We start from the raw sequence: 17,816 nt of genomic DNA on the forward strand, positions 1-17,816 counted from the left end.
GGTTCACACTATAGAAAGGCAGTCTGGATGCGTTTCAAATGCTTTTCTGCATGCATGTTTCTGATGCATTCTAGTGTATTTTATTACCCCTCTTATCTTAACCTTAAATAAGAACATGTGCGTTTCAGAGCATTTAGGTGCAATCCGGTGCGTTTTACAGCATTCCAGTACAGTCCAGTGCAGGAAAAATTCAGCATGTTCTACTTTTTTTTCTGGAACTGCAAGCACTGCACTGTAAGCAATGTGAACTATGCCATTGAAAACCATATAACCTACTTTCAATGCTGTTTTATTGCAGAAAAAAAATGCACTGGACTGCATGTAGTGTGAACTGGCCCTGAGACTCATTGGCCAATTGTTGCAGCTGATGTCTGATCGATGCAGTGTTTTTAGATGCTTTGGGGTGCCATCAAGAATTAATCAGTCTGCCAAAAGAGCAGTGCGCGTTGCCTGCAGGTGCATGAACGAGTGTGATTTATACATATTCCGGCACCTGCATAAGTGTGAAGCTAGCCTTGTATTATGATGGAAATCACTTTACAGTGAAGATTTGTATTACAGTTTTGTCAGTGAGCTGGTAATATTAACCCCCTGGCATCTTATTATTCTGACTACTCAGGGGGTATAATGTCATCCTGGTCTATTAGGTATCTGAAGGAAACATTTTTCTGTTCTTATATCCATGCAATTGATTGCCAAAAGCCATTGGTCATCTGTATAGCGAACATGTTGTCATGCTTCTGTTATGTGATTGGACTGAATGTCCTTGTTTAACTTCTTTTGTATACCAAAAAAAAAAAAGCAAGATACACCAATTTTAAATAATTAAAATCGCAGATTTAAAAAAAGAAAAAGCAATGAAGCAAAGAAAAGAGAATACTACTTACCTTTCACACAGGAGAGGGGGATGACAAAAACCCAAAAACCTTCCCAGATACACCAAATCCCAAGCAATGACACTTTAAACACAGCGCAGGACTATCTTCCTGTTTAATTTGGGGGTCATTTAATTCCAGAGTAAATAAAATTTGCACTATCTACAGTAACCAGAGGTTTTAAAACCAAACACTGATCAAACTAGAAAATTAGTATTTTTTTTCATTTAGTTATGGATTTTTGCTTTTAGAGACAGTATAGAAAAGGAAATTTTTTAAACACAATACTGATGAAAGAAAACCTTGGTTTGTCCTGAAACATTATTATGTTACAATAAAATCAGTAGGTGTAAAGCTAAACTGAAGAACTGTTCAGGTCCAAAAGGGGTTTATATCAGACAATTCAATATCCATATACAATTGTGAGTAAGTCGACATCTGTTAGAAACATGAAACTTACAGTGCCTTGAAAAAGTATTCATACCCCTTGAAATTTTCCACATTTTGTCATGTTATAGCCAAAAACGTAAATGTATTTTATTGGGATTTTATGTGATAGACCAATACAAAGTGGTACATAATTGTGAAGTGGAAGGCAAATGATAAATGTTTTTCCAAATTAACACAGAAATAGGTGAAAAGTGTGGCATGCATTTGTCTTCAACACCTCTGAGTCAGTACTTTGTAGAACCACCTTTCACTGCAATTACAGCTGCATTTTTTTTGCGGGGGATGTCTCTACCAGCTTTTCACAGAGTGAAAGTTTTGCTCATTCCCATTCTTTTTTGCAAATTAGCTCAAGCTCTGTCAGATTGGATGGGGAGCGTCTGTGAAAAGCAATTTTCAAGTCTTGCCACAGATTCTCAATTTGATTTAGGTCTGGACTTTGACTGGGCCATTCTAACACATGAATATGCTTTGATCTAAACCATTACATTATAGCTCTGGCTTTATGTTTAGGGGAGTTGTCCTGCTGGAAGGGGAACCTCCGCCCCAGTCAAGTCTTTTGCAGATTCTAACAGGTTTTTTTCTAAGATTGCCCTGTATTTGGCTCAATACAACTTCCAATCAACTCTGACCAGCTTCCCTGCTGAAGAAAATCATCCCCACAACATGATGCTGCCATCATGTTTCATGGTGTAGATGGTGTGTTCAGGGTGATGTGCAGTGTTAGTTTTCTGCCATACCATTAAATTTTGATCTCATCTGACCAGAGCACCTTCTTCCACATGTTTGCTGTGTCCCCCATATGGCTTCTCACAAACTACAAAGGGGACATCTTATGGCTTTCTTTCAACAATGGCTTCCTTCTTGCCACTCTTCCATAAAGGTCAGACTTGTGGAGTGCATGGCTAATAGTTGTCCTGTGGACAGATTCTTCCACCTGATATGTGGATCTCTGCAGCTCCTCCAGAGTTACCATGGGCATCTTGGCTGCTTGTCTGATTAATGCTCTCCTTGCCTGGCCTGTCAGCTTAGGTGGACAGCCATGTCTTGGTAACTTTGCAGTTGTGCCATACTCTTTCCATTTTCGGATGATGGATTGAACAGTTCAAAGCTTGGGATTTTTTTTTTTCTTTATAAGCCAACCCTGCTTTAAACTTCTCCACAACTTCATCCCTGACCTGTCTGGTGTGTTCCTTGGCCTTTCCTGATGCCGTTTGTTCACTAAGCCCGGGTTCACACCTATGCGAATTAGATGTGCGTTTCCCCACATCTTATTCGCATAGTAGGAGAATGTGACTGGCTCCCTATGGAGCCGGGTCACATATCTCCAGGGCGGTTGCGAAGCACACTGCACAAAAACGCTGTGCATCTTTGGCTCCATTTCAGGGCCGAATTCAGGCGTAGAATCGTCCCTGATTCGTCCCTGAAACGGGGAACAGGGACGCACAGCGCTCCTGTGCGATCCGCAGCCTGGTATAGTGTGAACCCGGGCTAAAGGTTCTCTACCAAACCTCTTCACAGAATAGCTGTATTTATACTGATATTAAATTACACACATGTGGACTCTATTTAATAATTAGGTGACTTCTGAAGGCAATTGATTCCACTAGATTTTAGTTAGGGGTATCAGAGTAAAGCGGGCTGAATACAAATGCATGTCACACTTTTTACATTTCATATTTATTTGTAAAAAAAATGATGAAAACTTTATATCATTTTCCTAACACTTCACAATTATGTGCCACTTTGTGTTGGTCTATCACATTAAATACATTTACATTTTTGGTTGTAACATGACAAAATGTGGAAAATTTCAAGGGGTGTGAATACTTTTTCAAGGCACTGTATATTCTGTTTTTGGTACATGGTATTCTTCATAACACCAGGCTGACTTCACCTGAGGTTTTGACCTTTTCGCTGCCAGGTCCATACAACATACAGACCCACAGCACCACTTCCAGCTGGCCAGGTCCATACACTGTACAGACCTGGCATTCTTCCTCCTGCTATAAAGCTCATGGTCAACTTCACTGAACCACCGCCATTTCTCTGCTCTTTCTTCCCCTGCTTCCCCTCCAGATCCCTGCCACTAGCTGCTAAAATGTGCCCCCCCCTTCCGGCACCTTCCTATACTGCTCCTATCATCCACTAGAATTGATTCTCCCTCTCCCCCAACACCAATCCCCTGTGGCTCCGAACCAATTGCCGGGTTGCCTCCTCTGCTTCTCCCGCGGGCAACTGCATGGGAGCCACGTCCTAAAAAGTTGAATAGTTGAATAAGCCAAGATAAGTTAGGCGCACAGGGATACACAGGTGTTCCATGCATCCCCATGCAGGCAATCCCACTTGGTGTCAACTGGGGCACAGCGGTTGCATGGGAATGCACAGGTGTTCTGTGCAGGCATTCCCATTCATGTCAATTGGGACATAGTGGTTGCATTGACACAGCCATTGCTGCCAACTTAATATCCGTGTGGGTGCATGTCCCTGAACTCACGCTGTCTGCGTATGAGGCCATGCACCTACACCCACACAGATGTCAAATCTGTCCTTGCAGATATGCTTGCTTGACATGACTGGGCCTGCCTATACAGGTATGCAACACCTGCACATTCCTGTGTGGCTAAACACAGCCCTCCACATGGCCCTCAAGGGACGCACACTTTAGTACACCCCATGTGAACGAGGCCTTAGTAGCAACCACCGTGGCAGATGGCTTGCAGTTCTCAATTGACTAAGAGGGCTGTGATGAGCACCTTCACAGCTTATTCACACTTCCTCCAGCTTTCGAATGGTACGCTAGTACAGAGGTAGGGGAAAAGAAATCTGGGGGGAGAGTGTACAGGAGTCTGACTATGCACCCAAGAGCCACAGGATGGGGGGGTGGGGGTGCAATGTTAGACTCCTGCCTTCTCTTTTCTCTATATCCTTCAAAGGAAAATGGATAGATACAGTTAAAAAAAAATATTTCTGGGAGATAGGAAAAAAAGGAAGAATAATTCCCATCCTACGCAGAAACCAGCAAATTGTAAATGGGACTTGTAAAGCCTATGACTACTTTTATGCATTGCTTAAATATGTAAAGCAGGGGTAGGCAACCTTAAAGAGGTGGAGATCTACCTGAAAAACATGGGGGAAAGCAAAGATTACCGGGTACCATGTTGCTTCCTCACACCTGATTTAAACCTCTAATTGCCATACTACCGTGTCACAATCCCCCTATAAGGCTGCTACCACATTGATGTGCTTCGGTTTACCTGCAGCACGTGTGCAGTGCATCTGCGACTTTCCTGGTTTAGCTACATGTTGCCATAGACTTCCACTATATCCTGTAGGTGTGGTGCACTTTCTGAAAGCGCACCAAATCTCCTGCATTCAGAAAGTGCACCAAACCCGCTGGATATAATAGAAGTCTATGACCAAGAGCAGCAAACCTGCAGATACACTGCACCCACAGTGTGAGTAAACTGAAGCACATCAGTGTGAAAGCAGCCCTATACTATTCCGCCCTGTGTATTGCTTCACAATGACCTGAATAGCTCTTCTTTCTTTCCTGCTGATGGCACCACTCTAGAGACCGCTAGCTGGGATAAGAGGTGGAGTGCAGTTGGCATCACTCCGCATGGGACAGGAGCCAGCACTACAGAGGAGACATCAGCTTACGTGGCTCTTGCTTCTTACTACAGCTTCAACTTTAAAAATAGTCACTCTGCATTGTACTCGGATGCTCTGGGATGGTGTGTCAGCAAGCCCAGACTGACCTACCAGTCACCTGCCTGTGATCTACAGGTTGATGACTCCCAATGTAGAGGATGTGTTTAACCACTGGAGGACCAGACTGTTTTACTCTCTTCCAGCCCAAGGGCATTTTTCATCTCTCAGTACTGTCACACTTTGAATGACAATTGCTGTGTCTTGCAACTTACATATGCAAAGTGGATGTAGGGATCTCCCCCGCTTCGCTATTGTATGCCGACAGCACAGGAACTCCTTTCCCCTCCTGCAGCCCTGCTAAAAGGATAGCACCCACTATGGGGGGTGTATGCAGGAGAGGAGGAGTGTACAGCGCCAGCGGGGCACCCCAGAAGAGGAGGTAAGGGACTGCTCTGTGCAATACCATTGAACCATCAGAGACTGCCATGCAAGAGACAAACTTGGATGCTTCTAAGAGGCCAGCACAACTGAAACGCAGTGCTTTTTTTTTTTTTTTTTTTTTTGTTAAAATAAAACAAAAAAACAAACACACAATGGATTTACAACCACTTTAAGTTAAGATCATTAATGGATACCAACTGAGAAAATTCAGTGTCCTAGATTCTGGCGGTGCACCTTATACCAAAGTGTTATCTCCTCTCTATTGTGGAGTAATACAGATTTTTGGGATTCTGAAGACGCCCTGTGGGAGGGGTGAAACATGTTAGGTGGGGACTTCCGGTAATGTCACATCCAGTCCTTGGAATGCATGCCACGGCGGCGTTTCTGAACTGGCATTGCATGCTCTGAATTACCGATTGTTTGAGAGTAAATTTTAAACTTTATACCCCCAATTACCCCCTCTTCTGTGCTCCTGGCCCCTCCCTCCTGTTCAGTGCCCCCACAGCAAGCGGCTTGCTGTGGGGGCACCTGAGCCAAGTCACAGTTCCCGGTGTCCATTCAGACACAGAACCCTGACTATGCCCCGACCCCTCTATTCTCTAATTGGTGAGCTGACTATGACAGCAGCGTCAGCCAACGGCACCGCTGCTGTGTCTGAGCCAATCAGGAGGGAGAATCTCAGACAGCTGAGACACTCATGGACATCGCTGGACAGAGGGACCTCGGGTAAGTATTAGGGGGGCTGCTGCACACAGAAGGCTTTATCTTAATGCACAGAATGCATTAGGATAAAAAACTTCTGCCTTTACAATCCCTTTAAATCAAGGACGATTTAAAATCAGGATTTAAATCACTAGTAAAAAGGCTTGATTTAAAGTGGTGTTCCGGTCGAAATTATACTTTTTAAATAAAAATACCCCTATAATACACAGACTTAATGTATTATAGTAAAGTTAGTCTGTAAACTAAGGTCTGTTTTGTTAGTTTATAGCAGTAGTTTGTTATTTTATAAACTTACAGCAGGCCGTGGCCATCTTAAGTGTGGACATCTGAAGCCAGACTGTATTTCTTCCTGGATCTCATCCTTGCAGATCTCGCACATGCTCAGTGCAGCACAAGCAGTGTAATAGGTTTCAGGTCAGGTTTCCATAGCAATGGCAGTTTCAGAGGAAGTTGCCGCCCCTTTCCAGAATGCATTGCAAACAGGAAATGATGCGATGGGCCGCGGCCAGGGAGGAGGAAGTGAAAAATGAATACAGCAGATATACAGTAGGTGCTGAGAAAAAAATTAAAAAATATCCAATTTGTTTACAGTGCACAGTTTAGTGAGGGATGCTGAAGAGTTGTAAAAGTGGGTGGAACTCCACTTTAAATCAACTCGACTAAAATCATAATTTTTAAAAGAGCAACTGTCATCTCTGTCCCACAGCGGCTCCTCCTCTGACCCGCTGTTGACTCACCAACAGTCCCATTCACTTTATTGGAATGGCTGGTGATGCGGCAATGACACTACAAGGTACTAGACGTGGTGGCAGCAGGTGAGGTGGATGCCTGCCATGATGGATCTGAAATGACAGGTGTTCTTTAAAATTTAAGGACTCATTCTTCCTGGTAGTCAGGAAACTTTCATTTTGTTTGCAAGTATTACAGATTCTATTTAGAATAATAAACTGTCAGATTAGAAAATATTTCCAAACTGGGTTTCTTTTACGACCCAATGCCATTTTGTTCCTCAAGGGAGAAATAAAGCACTTCAAGCTATGTGCAGAAAAATCCCAAGGTTTATAAGCTGCTTAGAAGGTTTCACTCATTTTTACTGCTTGCCCTTCCTCACACTTAGAGTGGGGTACAGATGCATTTCTCTTCGAACAATCATACAGTTTGTAATGAAAATAGATTTGCAAAGCAATGGGATAAAGGAATATTCCTGAAACTTGTTTCATCTCATGGTTACTGTGAATGCATCAATGCAGTGAATGTCATCTCAGTTTGCAGAGCTTGGTTTCACTGAATGAGTTTACCAAAAATGTAAATATTACAGAATATACAGCCTCATGCTACATAACTAAGCTCCATTTCATGCTGAATAAACTAAATAAATAATGCATCTTAAATAGAAAACTATCTTTAGATAGATTTTTACTCCAAAAGCATTTTATTAAAATAAATTTGATAAAAATCAAAAACACAATTTAAATAAATGAAAAAAATCATCGATTTTTATCCACTCTGATGAGAATACACAGTCAAACCCAGTTATTCATCAAGTGGAACAGAAAGGACAGAGGGAAAGAGGGAAAGAGGAACAGCAGCATTAGATGAAAATATCTCAACCAAAGGCGCACACAGACTACACTTCAATATTTGTTGTCAATATTTGCTGGTGAGTGGGGGCACATAGGAGGGGAGCATGGTACTCTTATCTGCACTGCCAAGAATTACAGCATTTGCACTTTATTTCAAGGACTTGATATAGCACAACTGTGTATGTAATATATACACACACACACACACACACACACACACACACACACACACGAACAGCACTGGGATTTTCATACTGAAGATTTAGAAGGCATAATTGTACCTTTGTTTCAGCAGCTGTCCCTATACTAAATATTTACATATATTATTAATACATCCCCATAACACAGGTACAAGATTTTTGGGATTATTTGGGAGACTCCATTCTCATACATCTTTTTTGATGTCCTTCAGTATTTTATGATTCTCGTCTTGAACTGCAGAATCCCTATGCATACTAGCAGACATCACTGCCATGCAAGAGACAAACTTAGATGCTTCTAAGATGCCATCACAACTGAAAATGCAGTGCCTCAGGCAATTCCCGGTTACAGAACACAAGGGTTTTACCTGGTGGTTAAAGTGGTCCCTTTTAAAAAATATACTGGGACATCACTGCAACAGAGGACAGAGAGTTGGTCAACTAAAGTGAAACTGAGACCTAAATAGGGAGCCCAACTGTCGGTCTATAAAATCAATACGATGATGGGACGCCATCAACTGATGTGGTAAAATATGCTTGTTAAGATGGAGAATTGGAGGGTCCACAATAGGAAGGAAGGGACCACCTATCAATAAATTCCCTATCAAAATTAAAAAAGCTAAAATCACAGTGACACAAATAAGCCGTGATTGCGTGGGGTGCTCCCAGTCCTCAGGGAAGAACAGTTTAAGTACTGAATGTACAGGAAAGATCGTTGCGACAGCACAGCCTCCAAAAGACCCTATAACTGGCACAAGTTAATCCCCTTGATGTATAGCACAGCAAAGTGCATCAACACAGACTAAAAAACAAAAGGCTGCATATCGGAGTTCAATTAAACCTGGTCTAATACACATTCATTGGAGAAAATGCAAATTGCAAAGCTCTGATTATGAAATAGTGAGAAAGGGCCTTAGACACTATAGGGGTTGATTTACTAGAGCTGGAGAGTGCAAAATCTGTTGCAGCTCTGCACTGAAACCAATCAACTTCAAGTTTTTATTGTCAAAGCTTAATTGAACAAGCTGAAGTTACAAGCTGATTGGCTACCATGCTCTGCTGCACCAGATTTTGCACTCTCCCGTTATACTGCCATGACTTAGGATTCAAGCACTACTGAAGAAGTCACTCCGATTTTAGAAAAGGTTCAGGTTCCTGTACTACTTTCAAGGCGACTTCTATCCGACTTGTGCCCATAGACTTTAACCACTTGCTTATTGGGCACTTCAACCCCCCTCCTGCCCAGGCCAATTTTCAGCGCTGTCACACTTTGAATGACAATTGCGCAGTCATGCAACACTGTACCCAAATTAAATTTTTATCATTTTTTTCACACAAATAGAGCTTTCTTTTGGTGGCATTTGATCGCCACTGGGGTTTTTTTTTTGTTTAGCAAAAAAATAACAGAAAATTTTGGAAAAAAACAAGAAAAACTGTTTCATAGTTTGTTATAAAATTTTGCAAACAGGTAATTTTTCTCCTTCATTGATATGCACCGATGGGTGGCACTGAAGGGCACTGGCAGGTGGCACCGATGGGCAACACTGGTGATGAAGCACTGATTGATGACATTGATAAGTAGCACTGTGGGCACTGATGGGCGACACTGGTGGGCACGGATGACTCCACGGCTGCTCTCCTTGATCGGGACTGATGTCCCTTTGACAGCCACCGGTGATCTTTTTTTTTTCCATTGGCTGACAGCTGATCACGTGGTAAGGGGTCGGGATTGACCCCTTACTCCGATCTGTGATCAGCTGAGTCTCATAGACTTGCTGATCACAGGGCACACAGGCCGTCTGAGCACAGGAGGACATCTATTGACGCCCTCCCAGCAAAGTAGTTCTGCGATGTAGCCACCATTCGGTTATAGCGTGGACAGGAATGGGTTAATGAAAGTCACCTCCAAGTTGGATCCTCATCTATATTGATGTGATTTGGATCTGACATTACAGGAAGATTACCCAGGCATTCCCAAAAGTCACTAAAGTCTCATGAAAGTAGTACTCAAGTCGCCTTGCAAAGTCATACCATAAGTCGCGGCAGTGTGAACCAAGCCTTAGTAAATCAACCCCCAAGAGATATAAAGGCCCATTATGGTCAGAGGTAGACTCTTCTTAGACTGACATGTAGTACCACTCACTGATAAACAGCTATGCTCAAAATGGAACAAGCCCTCAGGTACTTACAAATCCATGCAGCTGGTACAAATGAAGGTCATACTGTAGTTGGCCAGAGGTGACCAAGTCACTATTAGTGGCCATTGGAACAATATTGGAAACCAGACGATCCGAACTGCCAATACTTAAATTCCAGATCATCCCTGTCCAATCCATGGGCTTACTCAAAGTGAACCTGCAGAGACCGGGTCTCACCAGAAGCTTTTCTAAAGCTAAGGCAAAAAAAAAAAAAAAAAAAAAAAAATCTAGTAAAATAGGTAAAAACTTCTCAGAAGAGAAGGTACCCATCCTCCTAGAAGACTAGCAAAAAATTGCAAGTTAGACTTACCGGTAACTTGTTTTCGAATAGGCTTTCAGGACAGCACCCGAGAGATCATGACTCCTCCTCCCACAGGAAACACCTCATCAATTAAGTCTTTAATTGGGGTCCTCCACGTTGCCTCGTCAGTTGTTTGTAGAGAACTCCAGCCCCAGCTGCAACACATAAGCGACAGTTATATCATAGTATTACAGCATCAGCATAAACAAAGGGCGGGTTACTGCTGTCCTGAAAGCCTATTGGAAAACAAGTTACCGGTAAGTCTAACTTGCAATTTTCCAAAACGTCTTTCAGGACAGCACCTGAGAGGATAATCGAGACTTGCTCCATTTAGGGTGGGACAACAGCCTGTAAGACTTTTCTTCCAAAAGCCTGGTCCCCAGCTGTCATGAGGTCTAACCTATAATGACGGGCAAAGGTTGTCAGACTTGTCCAAGTAGCTGCCTTACAGATTTGTTCGGGGGTGGCGCCAGCTTTTTCTGCCCAACTCACCGCCGAAGCTGTTGTAGAATGAGCCCGGACATTCACTGGACTCTCTTGACCTGTAAGGGAATAGGCTTCTGAGATAGCCATTCTCAACCATCTGGCAATGGTTCCTCTAGAACAAGGGTCTTAAAGCTGCGGCCCTCCAGGTGTTCAGGAACTACAATTCCCATCATGCCTAGTCATGTCTGTGAATGTCAGAGTTTTACAATGCCTCATGGGATGTGTAGTTCTGCAACAGCTGGAGGGCCGTAGTTTGAGGATCCCTGCTCTAGAAGCTTGTCTTCCTTTTTTATTACCGGAAAATAAAACAAATAGAGCATCTGAACATCTAAAGTGTTTTAGTTTTAGTCTTAAATGTTTTCCAAGTAACTCAAGACTGCTCTTTTAACATCCAGGGTATGGAATTCTTCTTCCTTCTTACCCGATGGATTAGAACAAAAAGGTAGGAAGTATTATCTCCTGAGTTCGATTCTGGACCGAAGCGACCTTCGGCAAAAAATTAGGATCCGTCTTCAGAACAATTCGGTCTGAAAAAATGGAAAAGAAAGGCTCCCTGATTGATAAGGCTTGCAGCTCACTGACTCTTCAAGCTGTTGTAACAGCCACTAAAAAAACTGTTTTCAAAGTAATTAATTTCAGGGCCTGTAGAACAACCGATAAGTTCCACGCTGGACAGCTTTTGATCACCACTGGTCTAGACCGGGTAAGAGCTTTGAAGAATCTAATTACTAAGGGTTCTGATGAAATGGATTTTTCCAGAAATACCCCCAGCGCAGCAACTTGAACCTTGAGGGTGCTGACCGCTAGGCCCTTGTCCGCTCCTTCTTGCAGGAACTCAAGAACAGAAGAAGTTTGTTTTGGTGATCTGTCAGATGCTGTGCACCAGGAGTTGAAGACTTTCCAAACTTTGGAATATATTGCTCTTGTAACCTTCTTTCTACTGGATAGGAGGGTAGCCACCAACCTATCCGAGAAACCTTTTCTCTTCAAGAGCTGTTCCTCAGTAGCCAGGCCGTGAGCTTTAGTTTTGCTACTTCCTGGTGAAGCAGAGGACCTTGTAACAGAAGGTCTTTCCTTAACGGAAGGTGCCAGTATGGTTTTAGTTGCATCTGAAGAAGGGATGAAAACCAAGGCCTTTTGGGCCAGAAGGGAGTAATGAGGATCACTGTTGTTTCCTCCTGCCTGATTTTTGCTATGACCCGAGGGATAAGTTGAAACGGGGGGAATGCGTAACAGAGGTGAAATTTCCAATTGTGCGCCAGAGCATCCACTCCCAGTGATGCCTCGTTCCTGTTCAGGGAGAAAAAAAAACAAGACACTTGCGAGTTTTCCTGGGTGGCAAAGAGATCCATTCTTGGGCGCCCCCATTTCTGCACTATCAAATGGAAGACTTCTGGATTCAATTGCCACTCCGCTTCTAATACCTGGTTCCTGCTTAGGAAGTCCGCGACACTGTTTAGGGTCCCTTTTAAATGGACCGCGGATAAGGATAGAGTATGGAGCTCTGCCCAACTTAGAATGCATTTTGCTAGGCTTTGCAGAACTTTGCTTCTGGTTCCCCCGTCTGTTTATGTAGGCCACCGCCGTGGCATTGTCTGACAGGATCTGAGTATGCTGTCCCTGGACTTCTTTCGCAAAGGTCAGTAAGGCTATCTCTAAAGCTTTTAGTTCCCTCCAATTTGAGGACCTCAGTGCATCTTTTGTGGCCCACGAGCCCTGGGCTCACCGGCCGTTCATATGAGACCCCCAACCCCAGGAACTGGCATCGGTTGTCAACCTCACCTGGGTTGGGAAGGACCATAACAGACCCTCTGAATATCTTGTCTGGTTCTTCCACCACCAAAGACTCCTTTTCACTGAAGTAGGGATCTTCACTAGTGAATCTATTGAATCCTGCTGGTGATTCCAGGTTTTTAACAGGAAACTTTGCAGAGGTCTGAAATGGAGCTTTGCCCACTGGATGGCCGGTATGGAAGAGGTCAGGGTTCTCAATGCTGACATGACCTTCCTGATGGACAGAAATTGATTGGACTGTAGCAGTGACACCACTTGTACCAACTTTTTCTGTTTTTCCTCTGGAAGAAAAATTTTTTGTTCCAAAGAGTTGATACGGAAACCCAGGAATAACACTTCCTGTGAGGGAATCAGATTTAATTTTTGAAGGTTTAAAATCCACCCTATGGATTCTAGGTGAACACGGGCTCTGAGCAAGTTTTCTTGAAGACCTTCTCTGGTCTGAGCAAAAAACAGCAGGTCATCCAGATAAGGAATAACTGAGATCCCCACTAGACGCAGAGGCGCCAGCGCTTCGGCCATTATTTTCGTGAACACCCTTGGGGATGATGACAGACCAAACGGGAGTGCTCTGAATTGCAGATGTACCACCTTCTTCCCTTCTTTCAGTGCTAACCTCAGATATTTCTGCGACCTGGCGGCAATAGGGATGTGGAGGTAGGCATCTTGTAAATCTATTGATGCCATGTAGCACCCTTGATACAGGAGGTTACTTACTGAAAATATGGAATCCATCCGAAACCTTCTGTACTCTACCGATTTGTTCAGCATTTTGAGATTCAGGATAAGACGGAACTTTCCTGAAGGTTTCTGAACGAGAAAAACATGTGAGTAGAACCCCTGGAGGAACTCCCCTGCCGGGACTGGAACAATGACTTTCTGATTTTTCAGTTCCTGAATTAGGGACTTCATGGCGAAAGCCTTGACTGCATCCCTTGGGACGTTTGTCACCAAGAATCCTTTTGGAGGTTCTTCCGTGAATTCTATCACATACCCCTGGGAGAGCATATTTACAATGAACTGATTTGAAGAAATGGCTCTCCACTGAGGAAGAAACTCCTGGAGTCTTCCCCCGACCTTGAAGGAGTCATTGTGGTTTCCCGGAGGTCGTAGGAGGATTGAAGAGCACTCCACCCCTACCTTTGGGCTTCTGAGAAGACCATGACTTCTTCTTGCCCTGCGTTTTTCCTTCCTGCTGACCTTTTTGGGTCCAAAAAAAACGCTTACGGGTTTGCGTCTGGTTTTTCTTAACCGGAAACGACTTTTTCTTATCTGCCGTATGGTCAAGAATGGACTCTAGCTCCGAACCGAATAGAAGATCACCTGCAAAAGGAATACCACACAGTCTATTTTTAGATGCAGCATCCCCTGGCCACGTCTTCAGCCATAAGGCCCTTCTGGCAGAATTAGTTAAAGCTGCTGACCTCGCTGACATGCGGATAGATTCCGCAGACGCATCCGCAATATATGATATTGCTGCAGACAGGGTTGAAAAGGAGTCCAGAATCTCCTGTTTTGAGGAATCTGCTATGACATGGGCCTTCAACTGGTTAACCCAGTGATCTAAGTTCCTTGCAGCACAGATTGTTGCCATTGCCGGTTTCAGATTGTGCATCACTGATTGCCAGGTTCTTTTAAGAAGCAGGTCCATCCTTTTATCCATGGGCTCCTTCACAGTGCCCATATCCTCAAAGGTGAGGTCCGTAGACTTAGAGACCTGAGAAAAGGCAGAGTCCAATTTTGGAACCTTGTTCCATATAAAATCCAGATTTTCCTCAAATGGAAATCTTTTCTTGTGAGCCCGGGAAAAGAAAGGGTGAGTAACCCCCCCACAGGAGAAAACAGCCCATGGTAATAGAGGACACAGTCCCCCCTTACCTTAGCCTTGCTGGCGTCTTGGCTTTGCCCCCTTATCCACTGCATCGCTATCCATAGCTGTCTGGGGGCGCGTGGTGAAAAGAATGGTTCCAGATTCGAAAACGCTGCTGCGCTGACATGGAACCGGAAATAAGGCACCAGGTGACCCTGCCCTCTCCCTCTGTGCTTTGCGTTCGAAAATGACGTGCGCGCCGACCCGAAAGTGTGGCTTCTTCCCATTACAGGATGTGGCTGAGGCGCTCCTCTGCCACCAGAAACATGGCGGCCGCCAACGTTCGTTTCTCCAATGCAAAGCAGGGAGCGGAAGACGGCCGCCTGTCTGGCCAAAAATTGGAAGCAGCACCCCCAGACGTACAGGCTCTCCCCGAGCACGGAAGAGGGAGAGGGAGCCCACGGGACCGTCCATCTGGGAGGCAAGTGGGAGGCTCACTCTCCTAGCCAAAAAGACCTAACAGGTGAGAACCTGTGTTTCCCAGGGAAATCCTGAGAGATCATGGCTCCCACCAGAGGTGTTCCTCCAGCTGGAGGAAACACAGCTGGAGAAACGAACGGTTCCAGATTCGAAAATGCTGCTGCGCTGACATGGAACCGGAAATAAGGCACCAGGTGACCCTGCCCTCTCCCTCTGCGCTTTGCGTTCGCAAATGACGCGCGCGCCGACCCGAAAGTGCGGCTTCTTCCCATTACAGGATGTGGCTGAGGCGCTCCTCTGCCACCAGAAACATGGCGGCCGCCAACGTTCGTTTCTCCAATGCAAAGCAGGGAGCGGAGGACGGCCGCCTGTCTGGCCAAAAATTGGAAGCAGCACCCCCAGACGTACAGGCTCTCCCCGAGCACGGAAGAGGGAGAGGGAGCCCACGGGACCGTCCATCTGGGAGGCAAGTGGGAGGCTCACTCTCCTAGCCAAAAAGACCTAACAGGTGAGAACCTGTGTTTCCCAGGGAAATCCTGAGAGATCATGGCTCCCACCAGAGGTGTTCCTCCAGCTGGAGGAAACACAAAAAACTGACGAGGCAACGTGGAGGACTCCAATTAAAGACTTAATTGATGAGGTGTTTCCTGTGGGAGGAGGAGCCATGATCTCTCAGGTGCTGTCCTGAAAGACGTTTTGGAAAAAATGAAGCATAATAGGAGCGAATTTATTTACAATTCAAATAAACTTCAAGTGCATCAAAGTTTTTTCACAGAATTGACAGCACAATGTTAATTACATTTCCATATTACTCATTACACTGTCATATGTCACCGCCAGGATGCCAAGAGAAACAAATGCACATACACTCCATATGGTCATTAAGTTGGAGGAGGGGTGCAACTGAAATTACTATGAAAACATATTTGACATGCTGAATTAAAGCAGTACAGCTTTACTGATGTTACTGCAACAGTGAAAAAAAGATTTTTTATTAATTATCTCCAATGGAGGGTGCAGAAAGCAAACAAAGCAGCCTCTTTTGGCATTATTAGTCTCAAATGCTATAATAGCTATGCTGATAATCCATGTGGTCAAAGCAAGAAAACCGTATAGATCAGTAATTATCATCAAGTGCTAAGTATTTCGGTTTGATCTGTGCAGCTCACAAAAAAAAAAAAAAAATCAATAACAGACTACATGAAATCGAGCTACCAAGTAAAACCTTAATAAACGCAAAAGCACCAACAACTAAATTTCCCAGACAACAGTCAATCACTTGCCAGCAAGTAGAATTGATTTTATTGTGCGGTAAAACACACATACCCACCAACTTTCTGAGATAGGAAGAAAAGGCAGCTTTTAGCACAAAATATTTGAGCAATGGATTCTTGCCACATACTGCAGCCTGTGGGCCATATCAAATGAATATATAATATAGAAAACCGAAACAGCACTGAAACCGAAAGTGACTGTTATTAAAAAATATTTTTATACAGGAGATGGTCAGAGACTGGGGACATGGTGCAGGAGATGGTCAGAGACTGGGGATACATTGCAGGAAATGATCAGAGACCGGGGACACGGTGCAGGAGATGGTCAGAGACCGGGGACACGGTGCAGGAGATGGTCAGAGACCGGGGACACGGTGCAGGAGATGGTCAGAGACCGGGGACACGGTGCAGGAGATGGTCAGAGACCGGGGACACGGTGCAGGAGATGGTCAGAGACCGGGGACACGGTGCAGGAGATGGTCAGAGACCGGGGACACGGTGCAGGAGATGGTCAGAGACCGGGGACACGGTGCAGGAGATGGTCAGAGACCGGGGACACGGTGCAGGAGATGGTCAGAGACCGGGGACACGGTGCAGGAGATGGTCAGAGACCGGGGACACGGTACAGGAGATGGTCAGAAACTGCATACGTGGTACAGATCAATGCAGCCGCACCAGTGTCCATCAAATACAGCTTCACAAGCGCCTGTCAGATGCAGCCTACCAGTCAGTTGTAGCAGCTCGTTTGTGCCCATCATGCAGACTCACCAGTGCCTGTGTCCATATGTAGCAGCCCGCCAGTGCCCATGCCATGCAGCCTCGCCAATGCTCGTGCCCATCAGATGCAGCTGCCCGTCAGTGCCCATGGCATGCAGCCTGCCAGTGCCCGGTAATGCGATGTCACGCTGTGTGTCAGATCTGAATCGCCGTGCAGCCAGTTTCATCCCAATATGCCCCTCAGAGTCTGCCCTCAGAGTCTCCCCTCACTCCTCCTCCTCCTCTCACTCCTGTCCTACACAGCCTCCCCAGTGCCTGGTAATGAATGCCACGCACACACGCTGTGTGTCAAAGCTGGATCTGAATCGGCGTGCAGCCGATGTCCCGCCTCCTATGACACACAGCACAATGATTCCTAGCATTGGATCAAAGTGCCGTATATCACAAGAGACGGTCTAGGAGGCGGGACATCGTTACATCGGCTGCACGGCGATTCAGATCTCTGACACACAGCGTGTGAGCGTGACATGCATTACCAGGTACTGTGGAGGCTGTGTAGGACAGGAGTGAGGAGGAGGAGGAGGGAGGGAAGACTCTGAGGGGCGCGCGGGATGAAACATGTGCAGCACCCAGCGGGATGGCCTGCCCCTTTTTTCGGCGCCAGTATCAGCAAGAATTCTTTCAGCTTTTTGCCGAAAGGGCCATTTTCGGTGCATCCCTAATAATATTTATATATATATATATTTTTTTTTTTTTTTTTTAATTACACACACACATAAATACATACATACACACACCACATTTTTTGCAGGTTAAAAATAAGGCTTTTTTTT

At 44.8% G+C, this 17,816-nt stretch overlaps 1 protein-coding gene across 1 annotated transcript in view; it reads right to left on the reverse strand.

The window, feature by feature from the left end:
* NFX1 (nuclear transcription factor, X-box binding 1) overlaps positions 1-17,816 on the reverse strand; it is a 193,673-nt gene that overhangs the window by 127,877 nt on the left and 47,980 nt on the right. The gene's annotated exons all lie outside the window — the stretch shown is intronic.

The sequence above is a fragment of the Aquarana catesbeiana genome, linkage group LG05 (genome assembly GCF_042186555.1).
Source record: "Aquarana catesbeiana isolate 2022-GZ linkage group LG05, ASM4218655v1, whole genome shotgun sequence".
In the NCBI taxonomy this organism is placed as follows: domain Eukaryota; kingdom Metazoa; phylum Chordata; class Amphibia; order Anura; family Ranidae; genus Aquarana; species Aquarana catesbeiana.